The 8,335-nt window shown below is 34.2% G+C and overlaps 2 long non-coding RNA genes across 2 annotated transcripts; one reads left to right on the top strand and one right to left on the bottom strand.

The window, feature by feature from the left end:
• The first annotated feature begins 462 nt into the window (after positions 1-462).
• LOC125494662 (uncharacterized) lies at positions 463-3,078 on the top strand. The gene is made up of 2 exons (XR_007270966.2): positions 463-1,292; positions 2,794-3,078. It is a non-coding gene; the product is annotated as an uncharacterized LOC125494662 (long non-coding RNA).
• A 748-nt stretch (positions 3,079-3,826) lies between these two features.
• Positions 3,827-6,623, bottom strand: LOC125494661 (uncharacterized). Its single transcript, XR_007270965.2, has 2 exons — positions 6,136-6,623; positions 3,827-6,005 (listed from the first exon to the last, which is right to left on the bottom strand). It is a non-coding gene; the product is annotated as an uncharacterized LOC125494661 (long non-coding RNA).
• Positions 6,624-8,335: the final 1,712 nt, after the last annotated feature.

Here is an 8,335-nt window from a genome sequence, read left to right as displayed (position 1 = left end):
GTGAAAACAAGAAGTGTTGCACTTATTTAGAAACTGAGGAAGTATTAATTTTTTTTTTAATTTTACGGTTGTTAAATAGACTGAAACGTTTCATGATACTAGTGATTAACAGTGATCGATATTCACGATAGAATTTTCGTTAGTTAAATTAAACGTGATCCTTTTAGTTATAAGAAAATATTTGGATAAGAAATAGATCATGATCTATATTGGATAAATATAAAATCTAAAAAAAATATTAGTGAGGTTTTTATTTTTGAAAGTAAGACTTAGCTATAGAAGAACTGTTCTACAGTGATTAGTGAGCTTATGCACCTAATCTGAACCGTAATACACTCTATTCCACAAATCTAAAACTTCCTAATCTCATCTAAAATTAATCTTTCATTCTTATCCAGAAACACCCCCCATAAATAGAAAATCAAGAAATCTAACACACTCAAAAAAAATCTAAATAAGTAACAAAAATAAAAAAACAAAAAAACAAACAAACGTGGCATAAAATTCAAAGTCACAGAAAACAAAGCAGATGAGATCTCTCAACGGCATCAACTGAAACGGTACAACCTAGACTCGTTTTTTAAAATTCTTCTTCAAATGTTCCACGTCAAACACGTGAAAACGCCATTTCCTCGCTCCACGTGTCACACAACTAACGCATGCCCACTTGTTACGTAAAATCTCTCACTCCCAATATAAACGTTACATAACAAACATCCTCAAAGGAAATCAAAAACATTAGCAAAGTAGCTCCAACAACCATAAAAAAACCTCTCACCAAACTTCCTTTCCCTTTGCTTGTGTGTTAGTTTTCTTGAAATTCCGCTATTTGCATCTAAATTTTTGTACACTTAAATGATGGATTTATCTTATATTGGCTACAATATGGGATCGATGTCGCCCGAGCAGGGCGACTCGTCCTCAGCCGAGGAGGTGGAATCGCCGCGGTCTGTGGTGACCGCGGCGGCTTCAGGGAGAAAAAATAGTGGAGTAGAGAGGTGGAGGCGGTGGCGGAAAAGCCGCGGTATGGATCGAAATCATGATCATAAGGAGGAGAAGTGTTATTTGCATAGTCAGGTGTTGAGGATTAAGGAAGAGGAGTTGCAAATCGGGGAGTATTTAGTGGGTGATTTTGCGATTTATAAGATTGAATATGAGCATGATTTGTATGATCCAATTGAAGATGTTTGGTCTAGGACGACGGTTTTGCCTGCTTCGCCTCTTGGAAGTAAGAAGAATTATTAGGGAGATTAGTGAACGCTTTTCGATTTAGTTTCAGAATAGAACATCAGGTGCGTTATTTTACTTATTCTTTCTTTGTTAGCTTTAAATAACTTTTCAAATTAATTTTGTTTATTTAGGAAAAGTAAATATAGTGATATAGACGAGATTTGATTTGTGTCTTATTTGTCGAATTTTTTACCAATAGGAGTAAATTTAATTGACATCCATACATATGACACTCATAATAGGATACCCAGTTTTTGATTGAGATTTACCGAATACACGTCGGATCCTGTTATATGCTTTTAGCCTTTTAGAATCAATTTTGACTGGATTTAGAAAGTTTGACTAGATATTTGGTTTTGATCGGACTCGCTTGTTTGTTCGTCTTTTACAATATTCAGTCAAAACTTTTTTTTTTCTTTATTGTACAAGAAAATTTTTCGGACCTTCTATTAAGGTATGAACTATGAAGGTATTGTTGTTTCCATTTATAGGTGTGTTTATTTCTCAAACTCTCCGACCTCTAGTTAAGAGAATATGCTACATTAGATTTTTACTAGCTTTCTATTGTTCAGATTTATACAAAATTTACTCCACTTCTGTAGTTTATCTTTCTAATTCGTGAAATTAAAGAAGTTAAAACCATAATAGTGATGTGGCGTAATTTAATTGGACAGGAAAAGTAATTGTATATAACTCGTTTAAAACATATATAGTATTGGGAAGAATCTTGATTTTCAAGACTTAAGTAAAGTCTTCGGTACATTATTGCGTAAGACTATTAAAATCCGAACAAATTCTCTAGTTAAGACTCCCTCTTCCAATAATCATAATCATACCCTAAGTAAAATCATCCTTTGAGACCTCTCAACAAATAAAGAAATAGAAGTATTTGTTTAAAAAGTACTCCCCTGTTTCTCACTCCCAAATTGGTCTATAATTAGTATTCCTACTTCTCGAGAAATGAAGCTTTGAGGGCATTACAAACTTCTTTAGAAGTGATGTTTCCTAAGTTGAACCAAATGACGACTTATTGGTGTTACACTTATTAGAGTAATATTATATGTAAAAGAATAGTAGGGACTTTTACTAGTCTTATGCATATATTGTAAACACTATATATATTAAATGTTATGGTTAACCTAATCAGGATATCACAATATTACTCTAATAACACTCTTTCTATAAAAAATAGCTGTCAAATAAATAGTATAGGTTTCATGCACAACCGTATATACTATATAGGTTACATACTAGTCTTATGTATAGTAATGTTATCAGATAACAAATTACATGCATAAGCCCTAAATTTCACAAGTCTACCTCATTCTTTTCACCTGATTTCTCTTATTTGAGCTGATTGACCATGTTTAAAAATAATTATAGTTGGGAGCCGATATAAATGAACTTTTTCTATTAAGATATTTCAAATTTGAAATATAAAGTTTTTTTACTCGAATTTCGCGTAAATTAAATCACTCGAATTTAGCGTAAATTAAATCTTTGTGAGTCCTTGGCCAGCAAAAACAAAAATTATTAATTGTGGAAAATGGTTGACAATTACAGGATGAAGATGATCATGGTATGCTGGTAGCAAGAGGACAAAAAAGAAGTAAACGCAAGAAAATCTTCCTTGATCTCAAAACTTTTTTCTGTTTCTTCATGAGTGCACATATATATATATATATATATATATATATATATATATATATATCATATCTTAGAGAGAGATCTTTGGTAGCCACTTGTACAGTGAATTCCCATGAAGAACAATGCAAAGGTGATTGCTGTCGTAGTCCCATGTATGATTCACCCCATTTTGGTTATATATCATTATCTAAATTCTAAAGAGTGATGACTTCTTTCAAAAATTTGCATTTAACCAATACATCAAGTAATTAGTAATGGAGATAAAATAAGAAATTAAAACAACTAGCTCAATCAATCTTGCAGAGTGAATGGGTGATTACCCTGATTATGAAGCTAATTTGTGAGTTGATGCAACTAACAGTTATGTTCATAAAATGCAAAATGCACTTCAAGCTTAAAAATTAAAACTCTTCAACCTACTAAAAGAATCTATAAATGTATACAACCTGACAAATAGACAGATTAAAGTTAGAGTGGATATCCACTGCACATAAATACCAAGATTGTTCAAACTCGAAGATTCCCTAAATCAAACATATTGCCAAGATTTTCTTTGATTCAGAAGTAATAATTTGATCATGTGTAACAGTATATTTACAATTTCATCAAAATAATCTAAGAATAATAGACTAAGCACAAACTATTAGAATAGACAATCTGCCTTTAATATAAAACTAGAAAACCTAAACTTAATTTTTTTTAACAAGCTCATTTTATCTCGCTCTAACCCAAAACTATTCCCAGACATCTCGCAACAAGATAGCCTCTTATTTTCTCCTTCTTTTGTTTCTCTTTGAATCTCGAACTACAATATTATCATTATAAATTATAATAATATTAACCCGACAATCTTAACGAATGAATAAAATTTATTCACTAAACGGATTAAACTATTTAGAAATAATTAAAGAATGTCATACTGCATGAATCAAACTAGTAACTAAATAGATTAAACTAGTTATTACATATTTATATTAAGAAAGGTGTTCAGTTCTCTTCATAATATTAAACTTGAGTCATTGCTTTTTTTTGAAAGAGAAATTTCATTAATTGAAGGTCAAACGACATCTACAATAGGTATTAAAGTAAAACAAGATACAATTAAATGAGACTAAATCAAATTCGTCTTCGAAGAAACTACAATGAACCAGATCGAACAATACAACACAACCCTCTTGTATTTGCTGAATCAAGCAGCTATTGATGAGGAAGTCTATCATTCTGATATAGTTTGGGAAGAACATTCTTGATCGAGTCAGGTTGACCGCATCCGAGATTCCAATACCTTCATGTTGAGTCTTGAACTTCAACCAATGAGAATAATTTCTCATACCTAAAAACAAAAGAACCATACTCACAACTCCCATAGGGGAGAAGAAGATTTCCAAAACAGAAACTAAAAACCCCATAATAGGGTTTGAGAAACTCTCATAAAGAGAGACTAATTTATTGAACAAAACAAGAAAATAAATTAAAAACTGGAAATAAAAGGGGAAAAGGAGCTTACCATGGATGAAAACATCCATGGCAGCCCCTAATTGATGAAGGAAGGGTAAGGGAGGCTAGGGTTTGAGAGAGAGAAAAAGAGAGGGGAGGCTAGGGTTTGCGAGAGGGAAAAAGAACTTGAGTCATTGCTTATTTTTATTGAAAGTAAGTGTTCTTATATAGAATCAATTGTAATGTCAAATAGGATAAATAAAAAATCGTCCTTTTAATCTAATAAGGCAAATATTAAGTGTCCTCAATTTTGCCACGATAAAACCGTTATAATTGCTTTGTAGGGCTACCGTATTAAAATCTCACTCCTTGTCAAATTCAAGGAAGAAAATATCATTTTGCCTTCTTTGATTTTATCAAATTACGGCAATTGCTATTGGCCCTCTAGCTATGCAATTAGAGTTAACTTTTTTCACCCAATTTGCTTCCACACAACTATGGCATCAAAGCTGCCCTCTTTGTTTTATACCAACTACCCCATATATATAGAGAAAGAGAGGAAAAGAGAGTTTATTACGTTCATAATCCAAACTCAAAGTATCCTAATAAAATATTTAATTAGCAAAGTTCAAATTGCTCAAAGATTCAAATGCGACTCTAGTGGGAAAAACAACAAGATCCCAAGAACAAGTGTAAAATTGGTTTGAAATTTGTCTTGCAATGTTTGATTTTAGAGCTTTGATCATATCTCAAGAAGCCGTAGTCACTAAAGGCATGAGATTTGGCAACCTTGCAAAGCTCATGTGCAGCTACAGTGATCAGCATCGGCTAAGAAATAGTTTTTGCTAATCCAAGAACAAGCCTTAAATTATTGCACCCTGCTCTCAAATCAAGAAAACAGACGTGCTAGTTTACCACCACCATTAGAATAGCATGACATAGTAATGAGCCCTTGGACGCAACAGTACATAGGGATTTGAGAGTTGACATGGATGATAAAGAAATAAATACAACATACTAGACCAAAAAATCAAACATTTAACCACCAACTCAACCATACCTACGTAGCGCATTGATTTGAGGTGCTAAAATGATTACTACTACTAACAGATTTCAATGAACCTATTGTAGTCGACATCCCCAAGGAGCAGCAAAAGTTAACATTCACATACCTATAGAAAAGAAATAGACATATTACCACACAAATCATTCATATATGATAGGAAGACATGCAACTATGCGCCTGCTACAGAAGTTTTAAGGGATTAATAAAGAACCTACTTTCCAAGTGACCTTTGGACTACTATTGTACCAACAGTATCTGCTGCATACCTGCATATCTCGGGTCTTTATTAAGCACCAGGCCACATAAACAGGAGTAGAAATCGATTACATATGAGGAGGAGGGGCGACAAGAACTAGCCGATCAAATAAACAAAAACATACACCAGAAATCTTTTGTACAATATATATTATAGAAGGAACACATACTATCATGCTTCTGCTGCAGAAGTTTCACATGATGAATCAAGTGCGAACCGACTTCAGTATATATAGTGTTCTTGATGCCTCTCTTTGTCAATTACCCTCAGGACTGCAAGTCCACCTGCAGAGCACACAGGGTTTCCCCCAAAACTAGCAATCCCAGGCGTCGTCACTACTGCTCTTCGTGGAAGCCCATTACAGATTCCCTGTAATGTTGTGTTAAGTGTAATTGGTCAGATCAAAAGATAATTGCAGCAGCACTTAAACTAAGAGAAGAGGCTAGCAACAGTTTTGGTGAATTTATACAAGTAATAAAGCTTTAGAAGACTGAAAGACCTTTGCCATTGTCACTATATCAGGATTGACGCCTTGTGTTTCAAAGCCACAATTCCTTCATTATAATAAATGAATATGCTCAACAAAATTATCCAGTAAACATCACTTGGTAATCCCAATTCTATTCATAATCAGTTAAATCTGATTTCCCAGCTTTTCTCCCTTTCCCTTGCTTCCTGTTGGTTTTGTTGTGGCAACTGGCAACTCAGAAGATGTAGGAGAACTTCAAGTAGTCCTGATGTCTGAAAATGGAAAGAAACATAGCAGGATATAAATAATTTTCAAGATGCATCTATGCAATGAAGTTCAACTACATAGATGCATTATTGTAGAATGATCTTGAAGCTTGTAATTGTAACTCGAACGAACAAAAGACAGAATAGAAAGGCATTATTACAGCACAGCACAGCTTCTGTGTCCTTCCTTGTAGGCAAGTAATTGGTACAAGAGAAACCAAAGACAAACGGAAAGCGCGTTGTGGTGCTGCCCAAACTGAAACCACAAATGAAAAACACAAGATAAGTCTCATTTGTCGACAGACAAAATTCGCTCAACTCTAGGACACAATGGTGATACAGACAGAACTGCGAAGTAAACAGAGCAAACGAGGGAAAGTTACATGGTCATACATAGTATAGGACAAACAAAATTAAATCAGACTAATACGCTTGCACAGTTAACATTGAATTCAAAAGGTCACTTCTACAAAAGCACATAGCAATGAACCTTCCAAGACAATAAGCAAGCACAAAGATTGATAAACAGAAGAAAAAAATAGTAAGAACACAAACAAACAATATCTTCACTCATCAATTTAACGTTACACAAACAAGAGAAACTCAGTAAGGATGAGGGAGAGATGGAGCCTGTTATCAGTTATGTTCTACAATTTTATTATGCTGATCCTACACTTTCTGAAGATTGGACGTTGATTTTACTAACCCCCTACTCAGATTATCGACCACTTTTTCTAAACTCATCTCGCCACCTTAAAATAAATCCCAATCAGTTTTAGTAACAAAGGAACATTGCAGAAATATATATGCAATAATTAACTGACACTTCATTAACAAAATGTGTTAGAAAATGTATAAGGGTGATGAAGATGATTACTATATGAACAATGAATCTTCTAGGCGTGTTGGGACACTTTCCCAAAAGCAATATTCCTACCCTACACTGAGCACGGGTTGCAAGGAATTCACTTCCGAGATACAAAAAAGAACAACGAATATCACGCTCGTTATGAGATTCGTCAAAATGAGTGAAAGAAAGAAAATAATTTGTAAAAGATGATGAACTTCTTTTTCTTTATGCAATAGAGAGAATTTTCTTTTCTATCTAACCTTCATCATATGAGTAGTATCATATATATATACTAATGCTTCCATATTTCAGAAAACCGAAACATTGCATTTGTTCAACCGCACAAACATCACAAATCGCACAAAACCGCACAGAAATAAACTGCCTCGCGAGGTGCGATCGAGGTCGCGAGGTGCGACCAGCCTCGACAACAAAATTCTGCTTTGCTTAACAGTGTCGCGAGGTGCGACCCAGGTCACGAGGTGCGACCAGCCTCGACCTTCACTTCCTGCTTGAGCGAGACAGCTTCGCGAGGTGCGACAAATGTCGCGAGGTGCGACCAGCACCCAACCTCCATGTTTGTGCGTTACTATGGCATGCTTGGCTATCAAAGTTTGCAAGTAGACCACAAAGCATAGTATGTATTACATATGATGTTTCAAGTAACAACACCATAACCAAGTAACATGAAACAACATATCATGAAATAAACTAACTTATACTCTAAATTTCCAACAATCCTCCCCCATTTAGAGTATATATAATAGTTATGCATAAACATCATCATAACAAAACAATCTTATGCATAAATGAAAGTGTATAAAACTTGAACTTCCATATAGTATAGTACACATTCCAAGTATCCGTATCCAATTGGCGTCGTTAACGATTGAACCAATTTAATACATAATGGAAAACCCGAAGATACTATACACACAAGATAAAAATTACTTACACTCATTATAAACCGACACATAAAGCCTTGTGTCCATATCTATTCATAAGTGTATCAAAGCTATGCCCCATTAGCTCCTTGAAGCGGCTAAACTTCACACTTACATAGGTAGATCTCTAAAATACATGCTACTGTGAAAAGCATAAACAAGAGACCTAT

Source organism: Beta vulgaris, chromosome 2 (genome assembly GCF_026745355.1).
Source record: "Beta vulgaris subsp. vulgaris cultivar EL10 chromosome 2, EL10.2, whole genome shotgun sequence".
In the NCBI taxonomy this organism is placed as follows: Eukaryota; Viridiplantae; Streptophyta; class Magnoliopsida; order Caryophyllales; family Amaranthaceae; genus Beta; species Beta vulgaris.
This window is presented reverse-complemented; position numbering and strand designations above follow the sequence as displayed.